At 40.1% G+C, this 13,746-nt stretch overlaps 1 protein-coding gene across 2 annotated transcripts in view; it reads left to right on the top strand.

Annotated features, from left to right (window-relative positions):
- JMY (junction mediating and regulatory protein, p53 cofactor) overlaps window positions 1-6,294 on the top strand; it is a 76,977-nt gene extending 70,683 nt beyond the window's left edge. For both annotated transcript variants that reach the window (XM_086323100.1, XM_086323099.1), the window contains one exon: window positions 1,021-6,294. The gene's annotated coding sequence lies outside the window, so the exon portion shown is untranslated. The remainder of the gene's footprint in view (window positions 1-1,020) is intronic.
- The last annotated feature ends 7,452 nt before the right edge of the window (window positions 6,295-13,746 follow it).

Raw genomic sequence — 13,746 nt, 5'->3', positions numbered from 1 at the left:
TCAGTGCATGAGTTTCAAACACAACTATTTCGAATTTTTAAAAGTGCTGCTGCTGCTACTAAGTCGCTTCAGTCGTGTCTGACTCTGTGTGACCCCAGAGACAGCAGCCCACCAGGCTCCCCTGTCCCTGGGATTCTCCAGGCAAGAACACTGGAGTGGGTTGCCATTTCCTTCTCCAATGCATGAAAGTGAAAAGTGAAAGTGAAGTCGCTCAGTCGTGTCCAACTCCTAGCGACCCCATGGACTGCAGCCTACCAGGCTCCTCCGTCCATGGGATTTGCCAGGCAGGAGTACTGTAGTGGGTGCCATTGCCTTCTCCAAAAAGTCCTGCTAAAAGCATCCATTTAAAGACCAATACTAACGCTGTCTTCTAAATCTCATTATGAAAACTCTCTCTGATGTACTTAAAGATGGCTTTTGATAGTTCTTATTATACTGTCAGTTTATGAGGTAAAGATGTTAAATTTTGTTTTTCTTTTTTGTGTATAAGTTTGACATAAAATGTTAAGAGTAAAAGGAAGAAAAGTGAAAGTGAACCTAACATACAGTCTTTAAAAAATACTCTTTCCCCAGCTTTATTGAGAGTAACTGGCATACATCACTGCGTAAGTTAAAGGTACACAGCATAATGGTTTGATGTACGTATATTGTGAAATGATTACCACAGTTAGTTTAGCTAACCTCCATCTTAAAAGAAAAAGAAAAGTATTCTCCTTGTGATAAGAACCCTTTTAACAACTTGCCTATATATTACAGCAGTGTTAACTATAGTAATCTTGATGTGCAACCTTCTAACAGTGATTAAGATCTGTTATTTTGTTTCTCATTTTTATTTGATGTTTTCTATGCATCATCTGGTATAAATGGTCGTTTATAATGGCCAAATGGTATAAAAAGGCCATTTAAAAGAAAAAACCCATCATTGTTCATGCTGGATTTTGCAAAGATACAAGGGAACATAATACACAATGTCTTTCGTAGGCCATTGTTTTTTAATATACTGTATTACTCTGTACACAGGTAACTCAACGAAAAAACACCTACAGTTGAACATTGGCTCTTGAAAAATTGTAAACATTTGGTTCCACGATTGGATTCTATTAGATCCAAAATGCATTGGCTCAGTGGTGTGAAAAAGGAAGCACAACGGGCAAGTTACCACTTTTCCAGTCATTCCAGTAGATGGTGGTTAACATGAGTTTTAGATGTGCAATGTTCCTGACTGCAACGAAGAAACGGCCTTCTGAAGATTCCTGTTTTTAAGCACCTTCCCCACCTGTCCACCCGTTTACATCCCTGTAGTGGCCAGTAAAGCTCGGGGTCGCTGTGAGTTGGAAGAAACACTGGGTTGACGGATCTACTGTGAGCTGTGTTGAGACTGCTTTAAAATCTATTGTTCAGTGCACTGAATAGTCACCTGCCCAAGATACAGAGCTTGTTCTGTATCAGCTTAAATAGTGTGACCCTCTGAAAAAGAAGTTAATTGTGACAGCTATAGGGTAGGAATTGGAAGAATCAGATGGAAATGCACTGACAGTTCCCACATTATTCATCTCCAAGGGATTTTCATAAAGATGCTTAGCAACATCTGAAAAGATACACGACCATGGAGATACACCTATAACTGTGTTTACCACAACGTGATACATTTAACATGGCATATTTTTAGAAGCCCACACATGTAACAGTTTGTAAAGTTTCAAAGTAAAAATTTCCATGCTTTTAAATAGCTCTTCATAATTGTGAATTTATAATAGTTTGAATTTTATGTGCAGCTTTGTTTATGAGAAGCAATACTTTGTAATTTGATAATATTTCAAATTATTTTTAGCCTTTTCGTTTGAACTATTGCTTGATTACTGTAACTCAACATGACTTTCCTATTGAGAATCAAAAATTAGGATTCAATAGTAGAGATGCAGATCTTAAGTCCTGCTAACACAGACCATTAAAGTTTTTATTTTTATGTTCCACAGTGGGAGAAAAACATGCTCTACAAATGTGCAGAAAGTAGACAGGCAGAAAAGCCTCTTTGACTGGCATTTCACTCTTCACATGCTTTGAGTTGAATTTCCGGAGACAGCCTTCGTTATTGTCAATAAAATTTTAAACGTGTATGTAGCTCTAGGTGCCGATTTTGCTGTAATGGAGTCCTGAAGAATGCATGGAGCTGACATGAATTCTCAGCAGGACTGCTGTGGGCTTGAATGAAGGTAGATATGTTGGATCCCAGTTTACAGTACTCTGTAAGTGTGATTCTGTATAAGACAGGTCTTCACTGGTACGTGAATGGCTAATGTACCAAAATGAACTTTGAGGCAGTTCTCTAGCCTAGACCCAGAAAGCAGTCCTGGAGTAAAAGTCCTCCAACGTATCTGTGTTGGTGATCCTGAAGAAAAATTACACTCACACCTTTGTCACTTGAAAATGCTATTTCTTTTAAAATAATTATGGAGATAATTTTCTGTCAACAGGTTATATTAAAAAAAATCTGTTTAAATGTTGAAAATATATTTATTGATGAGACTATGAGCATTGTCACAATATATTGGCTTTATTCTAGCATCATTCTCACACCTTGTCTGAGAATATTAGAAATACAGACTTAATATAGTTAACTCAGTCTCCTGATTACAGTGGAGGTGGGTTATAGATTTTTGTAACAAACCTTCAGCAATGCATTGAAACATGCCTTTTAACCTAATGATTGATTTGATTGATATATTTGAAAAAAAATATTTTAGCACATTTGCAAATCTTAAATCATGTATCAATTTTATGCCTTTGAATGCTTGTTCATATCATGTTTGGGGGGGGGTTGTTTCATTTATTGACATTTAGAAAAATACAGAAGGATCTGGTGTCATATTAACAGCAGAAGCTCTGGAACTTTAATATGTCTAGAGGGAATTGCTACCCACTTAGTGTTACAGCTGGGGTTCCATCAAGAGGCAGTACTCCCTTTTAAAAGGGTCCTGTAACCTGTTTTCCCGAGCCATGTTGTAATAAATCTCTAGCAGATGATGCAGGGTGTTCAGATCCATGTGAATCCTTGAGGAATGAATCCATGGCTGTAAGCACAAGCCACCCTGGCACTCTGCGAAGGTTGTCCTCATACCTGAAGATAGGAGGTTAAAGCAGAATCTCACTAGCAGCCCCCAATGGCCATTCTCTGGTAACAACTTTCTCCAACACATCTACTTCCCCTCCTCCAGATTCAGGTTCCTCCTTCCACAAAATTCCATGTTACTGGAGGTCATCAACCTTCGGAGTTCTCACCAATAATAGAGTTTCAGATAACTGCAGTCCGTTTGTCCAGTTGAATCCTCATGTTAATTAAAAATCAGTTTCAGAGCCCCCCAAAATTTATATCAATGTAAGTATGGTTTCCTTTTTATCTTTGCCCCTAAAAAAATGAACATCTCTGCCCTTAGTATTAAATTTGTATATATTTAGGTAGGACGGTGCTTATATATGATCATGTTTCCAGTTCCAAATTTGCCCATACCACTAATGTGGTTTATTTGACAGTTATATTGCTGTTAATATATCATTTCCATATCAAAAATCCCCAGACAGCTGCTTGCTTGTACTGAATCAATGTATAAGTTAACTTACCAATCTAGTCTCAACTCAGTATACTTAAAATAGGGAAACAAGTAGGTGGTGACTTAGTTGTTTGGAGGTTAATGTTACTGCTCACTTGACTGTCAATTTTAAATATTTCTTTTACTAATACAACTAAAATTATGTACATATAATCAACGAGGCCTGTATAGAAAAGGTATTCCTAATGATTTAAAACCCTAAGGGTACTGTAGTGTAGCAGCAGTATGTGGAAGAAATATTTGGCTAAAGAATTTTAAAAGATGAGAATTGCTCACTTAATGTATATTTTACAGGCTTACTGAGTCTGTGAGCAGCATAGAAACAATCATTCTTTAGTTCTTCACTGCAGAACTGAGACATTTCTATAAACGCACAGCTGTAACTGTTGATCAGGAGTAAGTATGGAGGAGTATTTCCACAGTGAAAAATACAGGGGCTTCTCTTACTATATGGACACACAGAAAATTTATTACTCTGTATAATGAGGGAGGGAAAAGAAGCCTTGTTTCTACAAAGCTGAAATATGTAGCAGTATTTGTTAACTCAAGGCATGACCTCTCTCTGTCATAAAATGTGTTAGATTTGAAAAGCATACTTTGGCCATAGCAGACACTAAGAATTAAAACTCTTCTATCAGTGGAACAAAAATGAATGGGCAGCACTTTCTCTGTTTGAAATGGGACCAGTATACAGTTAATACATTCAAATTTATACATTTCCTAAGACTGTTTTTAAATTGCATTCATTGTGTATATAAGAAAAGCCTTTTCTTTCACTAAATACAAGGTTTTCTTTTTAAACCTTTATAATTTTTTTTTAAACCTCTATGACATCAACCTGTAAAGTGCTCATTGGTTACAGGCCTTATCAGGGAGTTGAAATTTATATACATAATACCAAATTATTTGTAAAAAGTCTTTTTGAACAGCTATAAAATGTTTAAAAACTGTGGCAGATGCAGTTATCACACATCCACTTGATAGTGAAAGCAGAAACCCAACAAGTTTTACCTAATTCTTGCACTGAATTTAAATAATATAAAGTTAAGTTAAATGTGCATTTTAAACAATTTATTTCTCATTTATTGGTTAGCATAGAACAATGCTTAGTGTTAGAGAGTTGATCACAAGATTGGTTTTAGAAGGAAGACGGTAAGAAAGCAGAAGCACCTTACTGGGGAGCATGTTGCATTCATTTAGTGCTACTGAACAATTCAGTAGTGATTTCTGAACTTTGCTGCAAAGTGCTCTTTATTTAAAGCACATAGAAAGAGTCTCTGCTTAATTGCTTTGTAAAGTGAAGCAATGGTATTTTTTATCCTATAAATATAGTCTAATTTAAAAGTTTTTCCTACAAAATGAGTTTATATTGCTGCCTAAACTATCATCTATGTAAACAAAGGATTTTTAAAAAGGCGAGAGAGGGAGTCTGGATTGTGAGAGTGTGTGTGTGTGTGTTTAATGTTTGTTCATTGAATTATTTCAGAGATATGTTCATTCTAAACATTTCTGTTTTACCCACAGTAAATGTACAGCTTGATAGTGGAGGGATTTAATTGACTGAATTCCAAATCCATAAGTGTCCAAACACACGAAGCGCACCACTGTGAGGTGCGTGTGCATAAAGCGCTTCTGGGGCTGACGCACTAAACATGTTACCAACGCTATACTGACTCTTGAAGCAGCTTGTTGTGAGAGTAAGGAGGAAGTTTGGGGTTTTCTGGTCAGGTGTGACTAAGAGAGGCTCCAATTGGTGAGTTCAGGAAAGTCTCTGGAAAGTGATTTGAGATGTATAGAAAAGGTATGGGTGTTGGTTAAAGAGTTCAATTTTAAGAAGGGAAGTTTTGTTTTTTAAACTTGCATGTTCTATGGTTAACTATCAGCAAGTTATTCTAGCTTTTCCCAATACTAATAATATTGGTTTTAAGAATTCTCCATAATCACAAGATGACGTTATCCCTTCATTTGTGACCAAAGAAGGGTAGACAGTACAACCCATGCAGGTGACTTGCTACTTCCTCAACTTGGACAGGATCCCCACTGCGCCATTGAATTTCTTACTGTACTGTATGTCTTGCCAAGTGTGAAACCATAATATATAATTTATGAAGAACTGAAGGCTACCAATCCTTTTGCATGAATAAAAAGCCCATTTGGGCTCATGAAACTGACATGTCTTTTAGCCATTCCGGTTAAATGAAAATTTTAGTGGCAAACCAGTTCACCACTTACTAGCTTTGTGCAATATTACAACGGCAGAGGCAGAACACTAGCACTTTGTGCTTGGCTTTCAGGATGGCTTTAACACCATTACACTAAAGTGGACACTGTACAAAACGTATTGTAAATGGCAGCTCTTGCAGATTTACAGTACTTAAGTATGCTCAGTTAACATTCTAAAGTATTAAAAGTACAGAGGAAAAAAACTAAGCATTTAGAGCAATACTACGAGATCTTTGATAATGTTCTGACTGTTGCCTTTTGCTCTTTAGTGCAACTTTCTGCATTGTAATGACTGTATTGCTTTGTATTTCATGTTTTTTACACTCATGACTTCAGAGTTAAGTACTTGTACACCAAGTATTGCAATCACCTTTCTCTTCTTGTACATGCAATGTAACAACATACAGTTTTGGTGCTTAACAATATTCTTTTTTTCTTTAATAAAAGATATTTATTGAGTTAAGCTCATTTTGTTTGTTTAAAATTACAGTGGTGGTATATAATGTCACTTCCTTTCTAGTAAGAAGGAGCAAGCTATACATTTGTTTTTACATGATGAGCAGGGTTCAGACTCTCCACCTCTGTATCTCTGCCTCTTCCTGACCACTATTTGTAAGAAAATACAGTTTAGGAATGTTTTTAGCAGTCAGTTTGTGATCATCTAAGTTGGGGATGAAATTAAAAGACGCTTACTCCTTGGAAGGAAAGTTAATGACCAACCTAGATAGCATATTGAAAAGCAGAGACATTACTTTGCCAACAAAGGTCCGTCTAGTCAAGGCTATGGTTTTTCCAGTGGTCATGTATGGATGTGAGAGTTGGACTGTGAAGAAAGCTGAGTGCCGAAGAATTGATGCTCTTGAACTGTGGTGTTGGAGAAGACTCTTGAGAGTCCCTTGGACTGCAAGGAGATCCAACCAGTCCATTCTGAAGGAGATCAGCCCTGGGTGTTCTTTGGAAGGAATGATGCTAAAGCTGAAACTCCAGTACTTTGGCCACCTCATGTGAAGAGTTGACTCAATGGAAAAGACTCTGATGCTGGGAGGGATTAGGGGCAGGAGGAGAAGGGGATGACAGAGGATGAGATGGCTGGATGGCATCACTGACTTGATGGACGTGAGTTTGAGTGAACTCTGGGAGTTGATGATGGACAAGGATGCCTGGTGTGCTGCAATTCATGGGGTCGCACAGAGTTGGACACGACTGAACTGAAGTTGGGGAAGATTGTTGTCTTCACATTTAGTAACAAGACTCTGAACTAGAGCCTAGTAGGTTCCCTGAGCTGATGCTGCCTTGCTGCAGCCATGACACAAGAGGCACGAGTCTAAATGGTCCTTCATTAATGGACTTGGGTCTCAGATTCCACCCAGGGCCTGAATAAGGGCTCCAGTCCCTCTCTCTACCCCACATAGCCCAAGTCAGTTTCATCTCCTTGGATAATTGACTTTTTGTAGATGGCTGTTTTTGTTTATTTTTAATCAGGGCTTGTCTCTGCTTGAGAAGATCCACATTCTTGTATTACATCCTTTTTTCCTTCCCTTCTCCCTTCCCCAAGCCCTCATTTATAAAATGATGGGCCAAGTAGGAAATGGCACTTTTTCCGGTCTCTAGGGTTAAGGGAGCCATTTCTCCCAAGGAAGGACCTCACTCCTTTGTATTCCCTCCATAAATGTGTACGAAATAGAGGGCTTTGATTACTAGATGGTTTTTCTATGAGAGTTTAGAGAATGCAGTTAATAGAAGTGCTTTAGCCAAAATGATAGAATATCACATTCAGCCTCAAATGAATGGACTTAATTCAAGTCTCAACACAGTATATGGCAGTCCATCCTTGTGAAAATCATGCTGTGGCTGGTTTGGAATGGGCTTACTGGGTGACCTACCTGGACAGCTGGAAACCTCTCCTGGAAATCTAGGCCCTATAGAATTCCTTAGTTCTTTGTAATGCTGTCATTCATCCTGACCTTGCTGAGTTCTATAAACTGGTTGAAACTTCATTAATTCTTTGCTGCAGGAAGCTGTGTGGAAGAGGTTTAAAATTCTTTGATGCAAAACCACCGACATTCCATCACATTCTGACAGTTACTGAAGATTTAATCATGTTTCCCAAACACTCTATCCTTCTGCCAAGTGGATACTCTTTTCACAGACACCCACAACTTGGCTGCTCACCAGGAACTTAGTTCTTCCTCACTGCTGACATCTCGTGATCTTAACTAATAATCTTGGTTGTTCACAAGAGTTCACCAGTTTTACACTCTCATTCTCCAAACTCCGCTATTTGTCAACTTCTTAACCTCTGACAGACGGCTGACCCCCCTCATTCTTCTACAGTTCAGACAGGTCTGTCTCTAGTCATGGTCACTTCCTCCTTTCCCTCATTCCTGCCTCTTCCACCTGCTCTTGCTGTTGCTATGGATAACTACTTCATCATCATGTACTCAGGCCAGGAAGCATCTCCACCCTGTCATTCCAATGGCCAGGACTTGCCTACTGCCTCCATGCTGGTTAAGGAAATCCTTTACCAATGCTGCAAGGTTTTCTGTAGGTCTCCTAAGCCTACCCCTAGTATCTACATTTTTATGCTCAGCTCATGCCTTTCCACCTGCACACATGTCTGAAATGTTCTTTTGGAAAGCAAAGATGCAAAAGGAATCTAATCTACAGAATCTAATCTTCACAAGTCATTTGAGGCATAACAAAGGGATTTAGGTATTGTCTGGGTGACAGCTACTAAGTGTCAGGGAGCTTTCCTTTAACCCCACTCCCTCAGTTATTCCCTACAGCATCTTCAACTTCCTCTCCACCCTAACCCTGTTAGGTGCCAGTGTGCTCAGGATTCAGTTCAGACTGAGAAGAGTACTTCATTTTAGGTTAAAACCAGGTCTGAGTCTCCCTGTGTCAAGATGCACTAGAGAAACTCTTGATCACTAAAAAATTTCAAGGATAAAAACAGTATCAAAGACATTAAGATGTGACTTCAAATAAAGTCAGTCCAGAAAAAAACCATTAAGTTCAAACCTCTTGAGAGGCAACTTATTTTAAGACATAAATGAGTTATAGAGCAGATTCCTTTGAAGTGCTTTGAGTACAACACAGGGCTAATATGCTGTGTGGATTTAGGAACTTCATTACCTGGAATGTAGTTCCCACGAGGAGCATCCTGGGGACACACACATGGTCATATATAAAACTCCTAGACCACTGTATGTCTCAGTTCCCATGAGGTCTCCAAGTTGTAGACGCTTTGGTCTACAGCAACTCAGACTCAGCCTCAGCAACTTACCTGTCTTAACGTGCTGTTACAGCTAGAAAATTCCCAGTGACTGCAGCCAGTTTGAGTGGTTTCAATCCTGAGTAAATGTCTTAGTCTACTTATATGGTCATCTGGAGCCCTTTTATATTGAAATAATATTTCAGAGTTCTTTTATCAAATCATTGCAAGTCTATAATACTGGTTTTTGAGGAAAAGCCTTAAGCAATTAAACCTACTGTCCAATTTCTGTCAGAATAGTTTATTATCAAGAACAATTAAAAAGTTATTTATCCCCAAGGGCACTGAACTTCTTCCACCAACGGATGTTTTGTGTAATTGAAGATGATAAATTTGCAAACTACAAAGAAATATTGTTTGTAACCATTTTCCAATGGAGAGAAAATGAAGTCTAGCAGGAATCAATCATACAGTTATTCCTAAAACTTCTTATGAAAGATTTAGAATAAGAAGCCTTCCTCTGAATTTTTTTGCAGATATTCTATAGTGTGTAAGTATATATTTAAGCTAGAATAATAAGTTAACCTTATTGACTTGGGGGAGGAGTAAGATGAGGGAAAGTAGCCAACATGGGCATTTCGCGATACAATCATATTCAAAATTACATTATGCAGAAGCCACACTATGGTTCTACTGGAAGCAGTCCAGTTGGCAACAACAGCCCATAAATGTTTTAGGCCAAGATTATCTTTTTCATGCTTTAAAGACACAAAGCTCTGGAATCTTCTTTAAGTGAATGTTGAAGAGTTCCAGGGGGTCAAATCTCAATTTAAAAATTCTTTGGTCTCACTTATAGGCCACTTTGTGACCCATTTCTTTTCAAAAATAGGATGGCCTGCCCCTACAAGTGTGTGGGTCAGTGCCAAGTTTGTGAAGCAGAGGATTAACTCTTCCAACAGCCATAAGAAGATGCAGCAGTAATTTCACTGTGACGCAGCACTTGCTAAAAGGTTTTTCCATTTCAATTAGGAATTTCAAAGAGATTCTAAGCTTTGGTGTCACAGTAAGGTGAGTCATCAGAAGGTAACGCCTAGAGCATTACCTCCCCAACTCCAGCAGTGCCTTCACTGCACTATATATAAGCAGGCTGATTTTATGTTTTGGTTTTCACAGATGGTTGAGATGAAGCAATGAGTCAGTATTGCTAGACTTTATTCATTGTCTTAGTACTTTCTCTGTCTTCTTATTCTCACCTTTCCTTATGTTTCTAAATGATATTTGTCTCAATGATTCCCAATTTTATCTGTCCCGTATACCTCTTCTTGGGCTTCCCTGGCTGCTCAGCTGTAAAGAATCCACCTGCAATGCAGGAGATTTGTGTTTGATCCTTGGGTCAGGAAGATCCCCTGTAGAAGGGAATGGCAACCCACTCCAGTATTCTTGCTTGGGAAATCCCATGGACAGGAGCCTGGTGGGCTACAGTCCAGAGGGTTGTGAGAGTCGGGACACGACCAGTGACTAAACCACAACCACCACCACATCTCTTCTCAGAATACTAGATCTGCGTGTATTCAACTGCCCAGTGATCTCTTGACTGGATGCTTCATACATTTCAAATATAACATGTCCAAAATGGTTCCTGTGACCCCCACTCTGTTAAAACCTGGACCCAACTTGTAGGGAAAGAGCAAATTAGCCAAGATGGCGTGGTCAGGTTTTCTTGCCCCACGGCCTCTCAGTCTTGCCCCGCGTTTTGTAAGTCATGATTATGTAACAGCTGAGCTCACACACAGCACTGCACGTGTGTGTCACAGGGCTCACTTCATCATGGCTGCTTTGTGCTGTAGGCCTGTACGAGCTCACCTAAAAAGCAATGGCATTCCTGCTGGCTCAGCCACGAGAAGCGAGGAGAGAGTGAGCCTGCTGCTGCGGCTGCTGTGCCAGCCAGGAGAGAAGACGCGCCTCTGCAGCTCCCACGGCTCCTTGAGTTTTCCTGCAGCCTCTTGGCTGGCGCCTTGCCTCCCTTGGGTTCAGAGAACACTGTGCACCAGATACAGCAAGACAACTGGGGGCACGAACAGGATCAGCTGTACACAAGTCTTCCCAGCTTTACCTTTTTTTTGTTTTTACACTTCATCCAGTTCTGCGATCCAGAACCTGTAGGTACTCTTGCTGCCTTTCTCACCTTCAGCCTCCTTATCCAACGTTGGAGTCCCAGCCACCCTGACTCTGGCATTCACCCACTGCGTTCTCTGTCCCTTACCCTCCTGGTCGAGACCATATACCTCTCTCAACCAGGCTACTCCTTCCAACTTGTTCTCCACCCAGAAGTGCTGAGGACATGTGTCTCCACTGTATCAAACCCTCTGTTCCTTCCATTGGACTTAGAATAAAACCTCAACTCTCCTTCCTATGGACACAAGGCCGAATGTGATTCGGTCCTTCCTATCAGCCTCGTGACTTACTCAGCTCCAGCACTGTGTATCACTGTTCATCACCTTGGGGCCTATGCCCAAACTCTCCTCTGCCTAGGATGTTCCTTGTCTTAGTAAGGCCAACTTCTTTATGTCCCTCAAAATTCTTATGTCCTGATTTACAGTATGTGTCCATTTTTGGAGACCTTAAAAATAAGGTCTTTAAGGTGGGCCTTATTCCACTGTGACAGGTATCTTTATGAAGTGGGGAAATTTAGACATAGACACATATATAGGGAACTTGATGTGAAGGGATGTAAGGAAGAGATGGTCCCTCTTTGACCCAGTTGAAATGCGTGTATCCTTGGATCAGGGGAGGGGACACATGCAAGGATGTTTATAGGATGCATTGTTCCTAATAGCCAAGAACCCAAATGTTCATCAGCTGATGAATGGACAGACGGATACACCCCTAAAATGTAGTATGGTCATACGATGGAGTACCGTAGAGGAAAAATGAAGGTAGCTTCACAGAACAGTTTGGACGAATCTCACTGACAAAAAGTTGAGCTAAAAGCAACACTATCTAGTATATGATTCCAATCAAAAGTTTTTTAGAAATAAGCAACACCATAGTGTCTAGGATGTTATTCAGGTGGTAAAACAATAACCCAAAAAGCAAAGGCGACTGGCACAAAGGTCATGAGAGCCATGCGTGTGGGGGAGAGGAGAGCTCCATGGCTAGAAAGGAGCACAAGTACTGCTGGGGGGCTGAGCTTTTCTTTTCGGCCAGAGCAGTGGTGAGGGGGGGTTCACTTTATAATAATTCAGTAGCTGTGCATTTATGTTTTGTATTTTTCTGATTATGTATTACATTTCCAATAAAGGTTTTAAAAAACCCTAGTGTAGAGTTCTTTTCTTAGAATTCTAGAAATTGCTTTTAGAATTCAGTTGCCAAAAACTTCTCTCTGCAAAATAATTTGCATGCTCGCTCTACAAAACAATGAGAACTATGTAATCTAACATTTCACTTTTTTCCATTAGTTGACAGGAAATCAGAGCCAAATGTAGTATTCCAGTGGAAAACCCAGTTTATCTCAGACTTCTTATCTACACAGCTTCTTTTAATTGGCTTTTCCTTTCATCTCTCTAGGTATTTTCGTATTGTAAGGTTCCTCTGGGGAAGTAGGTGGGGAAAATCTTTTGAAACTTCATCAAAGAGAAGAAAAGGATTTTGCAACAGAGCATAGCATCGTGGCTAAGAGCAGGGACTCCTGAGACGCTTGCTAGATGTGCGTCGGGACAGGCTACCCTCTGTGCTCCCGTTTGTTCATCTCCAGACAGTAACGGTGAGAACTTCGTGTGCTTGTTGTACGGGTCACATGAGTGCAGACAAGAGTGCTTCACATACATGCATGTTGGCTATTACTATCTGGAATATCTGATACAAAAACACTTCACAGAGAACTACAAAGATTGGAGTAGTTTAGAAGCAAGGACCTCTGAGAGCAGAACAGATGCTCCTGGATAATCTGAGACAGCAGCCATAACCAATACATTTCCTTCTTCCAGAGAACATAATTTCACTTACATGACACAAAATGTTATGTAACAGGCAACATTTTAAATTAACAAAATCCTTACCTTCATGTTTATGCTTTGTAATGCAGCTGAAAAAGTCAGAATTTCTATTTCCCAACTTTCTGTGGAAAGGCAGACCTAAAGAATCAAAATATAATCCAGAATTATAAAGAAGGCCAACATACTTCTAGTTAAATATGGTGGCTTGAAATGTGTTTATTGATACTCCTAAAGCCCTAACATGGCAGTTCCAAAGGAGTAAACAAAAGAGGAGAAAGTTATGGACAAGGAAAGTCAGTAAGGGTTTGAGAGATGTACGGAAGGTAAACGACCAGCGGGTGGAGGAAGCTGACCTGGACGTGTGCGGGGAGACGCTGGGGGCCTGGCAGCACCCGACGGGCCAGCATCACTGGGAGGCACTGTGCAATCTGAAAGGTATGGATGAAGTGTAAGGTGACAAGGGAGAGTATGGTGGGAGTCTCAAATAGCCCTCCTACCTCTGAGGCCCTCCTCCCCCACAGCAAGAGTCTAGAGGCTCATCCCCTGGATAAACTGAGCCAGAGAAGATGTGGTCTCAAATAGCAGGTCCAAGAGGAGGGCAGAGGTAATGCTGAGCACTGGAGGAGGCAGTTACAACCTACCTTCAGAACTACAAAGCCCCTGGCTGCCTTCTTCAACCTGGTCCTGAGACAGCCCTCAGCTAGGC

This window comes from Bos grunniens, chromosome 10, assembly GCF_055505025.1.
Source record: "Bos grunniens cultivar Pamir isolate PY7600 chromosome 10, Bosgru_T2T1.0, whole genome shotgun sequence".
NCBI classification, from domain to species: Eukaryota; Metazoa; Chordata; class Mammalia; order Artiodactyla; family Bovidae; genus Bos; species Bos grunniens.
This window is presented reverse-complemented; position numbering and strand designations above follow the sequence as displayed.